The following is a 3,550-nucleotide window of genomic DNA, read 5'->3' as shown; positions in this document are numbered from 1 at the left end:
ACCATGTTGGCCAGGCTAGTCTTGAACTCTTGACCTCAAGTGATCCACTTGCCTTGGCCTCCCAAAGTGCTGAGATTACAGGCGTGAGCCACCACACCCGGCCTACAGAACCTAATTCTAATAAACAAACCCATAATTCAGTTCAGCCATGAGCCAAAATGGTGGTAGTCAAATACTCCCTTAAAGTATGAGGGAGTCATACTTTTTTTTCATGTTTCAGTGGTATGTTTAATTAAACAAATGCTCATGACAGATTTTCACAACAGCAACAAGTGTTATTTCACAACATCAAATCTTCTTTACTAAGGAAAAAATGGCAACAACAACAAGGCTGATGGATTTGGTTAGTTTTCGTGTTTCCTGGAGGTAAAAGCAGTGTCCTCACTTGTTTTCCTCTGTTTCCTCATGTCGGAGATTATCTGTTTCCATTCTCTTTACCTCCTCTCTGGCTGTGTGTCCCCAGAAGGCAGCTTGGATTTTGACAGCAGCAACCTCTTCTTTTTCCTTATCTTCCTCAGAAGAGTCTAAGATGGTGACTGGTGTCTCTTCCTCCTTCCCAGATATTGGAGAGTTTTCTTGTTTAGGATCACATTTCCCAGGTGGTTCTTGCTCCTTGAATGCATGACTGTTCTAGAAGCGGTCTTCTACCTGAGTCCCCCATTCTGCTGGATCAAAAGTGGTTTTCTCTCTTTTCTCTGGAAAGCTCTCAAAATATGCTGCTGCAAAAGCTGTATAGTATCTGGTTGCTCTCTCAGAATCTCGTGGGTCTGCTCTTCAAGAAGACTCCCAAATCCTTGCAGAATTCAGTAGTGGGTGTTGGAGAATGGAATCGACACCCTCTTGGTAAACTGCCTATGGAGCCTCCTCTTTCTCTGGGAGCTGGTGCCACTGGTCCAGCTTACTTCCTCCTCTGACCTCATGTTCTAGGGATGCATGATCTCTCTCTTCCGGGGCAATTCAGGACCAGCACTGTCCAGCCTGCATCCTTCATACTGATATCTGCCTTTCTTCCCCTAGGCTTCCTAACACACTGTTCTGGATTCTCTGGTTGAAGGTTCAGCTGTGGCTGCAGCTCTTGACTTGCTCTTTTTTTTGAGACGGAGTCTCGCTCTGTCGCCCAGGCTGGAGTGCAGTGGCGCAATCTCGGCTCACTGCAAACGCCGCCTCCTGGGTTCACGCCATTCCGAGTAGCCTCTCCGAGTAGCTGGGACTACAGGTGCCCGCCACCACATCCGGCTAATTTTTTTTTGTATTTTTAGTAGAGACGGGGTTTCACCATGGCCTCGATCTCCTGACCTCGTGATCCGCCCGCCTCGGCCTCCCAAAGTGCTGGGATTACAAGCGTGAGCCACCGCTCTCGGCCGACTTGCTCGTGATGTCAGGACACTGGGTTGGAAGTCCGAGGGGCCCATGGTCCTCATCATTTAACCTGGGAGAAGGTTGGGCTTTTACACATGTGTCCTCGTGATTTTTCTCAAATGGATTCTTCCCCATCTTAGCACACACCTTGCAGCCTCTTAACAGAGCACCCATCCATCTAGGGCTGGGCAAAAACCAGAACTTTCTGAGCAGCAAACTCTATTCTAGGGTGCTCCTCAGCCCCCATTCCTCCTGATGTCTACCACAGGTCCAATCCTCTTCCTCTAAGGCTCCAGCTCCTCTTGCCTGAGCTTCCCCCAACTTCTGCTTTCTTTTCTGGGATTTTCGGACCTCCAGGGTCCTGGGAGACCAGGGCAGAGGTCATCCCACCAGAGCATGTATTGGTGACTGTGATCTCTGCCCCTCAGACCCCAGCATTTCCTGAGCTCTGTGGGCCGCCCAGTCATACCCTCACCCAGGCAATCTTGGAGTCACTTTGTGACTCAGCCGCTCAGTCTCCTGGTCACTTAGTCACTCAATCAGCTCTTCGGTAGTTAAATCAACTAACCACTCACATGCTTGGGCCCTTGGCCAGGTGCTCAGATACTTCTTACTCCGCTATTTCATTTGTATCTGTTCATTGATCAGCCGTTCACTGAACATGAATGAGCCAGCCCTGTGCTGTTAGTGGGGATAAACAGACAACAGGTACAAACCCTGTCCTCAACCAGGGCGGCTGCCAGTGTGTGTCCATCAGTCATTGGTTTGGCAGTCTGTTGGCTGTTTAATTGATCTATTGGTCAATCAGCATGCCAGCTATTTGATCAATGGCCAGACCCTTGCCCTGGCAGGCACTAGTCTTTGTGCTGAACTCTCAGGGTGTGTAGTCATCAGTCCATTCTTCAAAGGTGATTAGGAGACCTCAAAGCCTCCAGGAGGAGGTGCTCTGGAGCTGTGATGGAAGTTTAGGATGAGTCTGGTTCCTGTGGGGACTGGAAGCCCTGTGGGGCTTGCTCCCAAGGCAGGCCTCACCTCAGGCACTGGGAGGTGTGGGGCAGGGGATGCGGTCTGCTCTGTGTGGTGGGTGCTCCTGTCTGAGAACACTGAGGGCCCTAGATTCCAGCCCCCGTTTCTCCCTCCCTCCTGCTGATGGTGCAGACAGACACACACACACATGCACATACACACACTGATAATCTCACACATGCACACACAGACTCACACAACACACATAAACCCATGAACTCAGATATATGATCACATACAAATTCAGAAACATACACACACACACTCATACACACTTTCCCATATGGACTCACACAGGCACCAGCACACACTCATACACACATAGAGTGTCACTTGGGCTTGTCCAAGAGTAAGTTTGTCCTCCATCACAGGCAGGCCCCCACAGATAGCCCCATGCCACACTCAGAGATAGGTCAAGTAGCACTCTTACATCAAGCCAAGTGCCACATGGACACACTTCCCTTGCCACATCCTCACTCCTAGCCCCTAGCTGGGTAGCTACCCAGCCAGGCCCCTAGCAGGGACACAGCCCTTAGCCCTGCAGCCCAGCACCCAAATGATGCTCTGGCCATGGAGCCCTGTGCACCTCCCCAAAGCCCCCACCTGTTTGGGGGCATGCTCAGAGTTTGAGGAACCCTGAGTCCCCACACTGGGGCCATATTCCCTCTTGAGCCAGTTTTCCTCTGAGGTCTCTTGTCCCCACAGGAGGTGATGCCTCTGGCCACCTTCCTGTCCCCAGCCCCGTGGGCCTACCCGTTGGTCTGGAGTCTTCCTCGCTGACCTTCATCCCTCTGCATCTCCAAGTCTGATGTTGTTCCTCACACAGATGCTCAAAGGGAATTCGGACACCTTTCTGTCCTTGGTGCTGAGACCCCATGCTATCCTCCCAGTTCTCTGCTACCAGACCACCCTTCTCGAGATGGAGATAGATGAGGGTTGGGGAGCTGGGAATGTCCTTTTAAGGGGGTTCCTTATGGGGCCACGCCAAGGGCAGAGCCTAGGGGACGGACAAAGAGGTGGCCATCTTTGGGACCCAGAGGCCAGCAAGGCAGTGAGCTGAGAACCAGAAACATGGATGGAGGGACTTGCTATGGCTGGAGAAAGGCCAATCAGGAGACACACAGGAAGGTCACCCAGGTCACCCCTCTTCTGTGTGGCTGGGAGC

General features: G+C 51.5%; 1 pseudogene; it reads right to left on the bottom strand.

Annotated features, from left to right (window-relative positions):
- Nucleotides 1–344: 344 nt before the first annotated feature.
- LOC129480141 (sperm surface protein Sp17-like) lies at nucleotides 345–920 on the bottom strand (annotated as a pseudogene).
- Between the last annotated feature and the right edge of the window lie 2,630 nt (nucleotides 921–3,550).

Source organism: Symphalangus syndactylus, chromosome 4, assembly GCF_028878055.3.
Source record: "Symphalangus syndactylus isolate Jambi chromosome 4, NHGRI_mSymSyn1-v2.1_pri, whole genome shotgun sequence".
Taxonomy (NCBI): Eukaryota; Metazoa; Chordata; class Mammalia; order Primates; family Hylobatidae; genus Symphalangus; species Symphalangus syndactylus.
Note: the sequence above shows the minus strand (reverse complement) of the source record. Positions and strands in the feature narration are given on the sequence as shown.